The following is a 921-nucleotide window of genomic DNA, read 5'->3' as shown; positions in this document are numbered from 1 at the left end:
GTCCACCAGGTGCTGCCTCAGTTTCCCCTTCCAGTGCCATAGCATGGAAGCTCTCAGGCAGTGTGCTGGGAGAGTTGTAGTGCTCACCTTGTTTCCTATCTTTCAGGGATCAATGTCCTTTGGTGCCTGATGTCTAATGTCTTAAGAATCATTGTTTGGACCAGGCACAGTGGCTCACACCCGTAATCTCAGCACTTTGGGAGGCTGAGGCAGGCAGATTATCTGAGGCCAGGAATTCAAGACCAGCCTGGGCAACATGGTGAAACCCATCTCTACTAAAAGTGCAAAAATTAACTGGGTGTGGTGGTGGGCACCTGTAATCCCAGCTACTCGGGAGGCTGAGGCAGGAGAATCGCCTTGAACCTGGGGGGCAGAGGTTGCATCGAGCCGGGATCGTTCCATTGCACACCAGCCTGGGTGACAAGAGGGAGAACTCATCTCAAAAAAAAAAAAAAAATCATTGTTTCATGTATTTTGGTTTTTTTGTAGGGGGCAAAGTTGGTTGTTTCCTGTGAGAGGGCAAATTTGGGCCCTGTTATTCCACCTTGACTGAGAGTGCATGACATCTCTTTTTTTTTTCTTGTAGAGACAGGGTCTTGCTCAGGCTGGTCTCAAACTCCTGGCCTCAAGCAATCCTGTGTATTATTTCTTTTTTTTTGAGACGGAGTTTCGCTTTTATTACCCAGGCTGGAGTGCAATGGCGCAATCTCGGCTCACCGCAACCTCCGCCTCCTGGGTTCAGGCAATTCTCCTGTGTCAGCCTTCTGAGTAGCTGGGATTACAGGCACGCGCCACCATGCCCAGCTGATTTTTTTGTATTTTTAGTAGAGACGAGGTGTCACCATGTTGACCAGGATGGTCTCGATCTCTTGACCTCGTGATCCACCCGCTTCGGCCTCCCAAAGTGCTGGGATTACAGGC

This window comes from Sapajus apella, unplaced genomic scaffold (genome assembly GCF_009761245.1).
Source record: "Sapajus apella isolate SASKATOON/1434 unplaced genomic scaffold, GSC_monkey_1.0 scaffold103, whole genome shotgun sequence".
NCBI classification, from domain to species: domain Eukaryota; kingdom Metazoa; phylum Chordata; class Mammalia; order Primates; family Cebidae; genus Sapajus; species Sapajus apella.
This window is presented reverse-complemented; position numbering follows the sequence as displayed.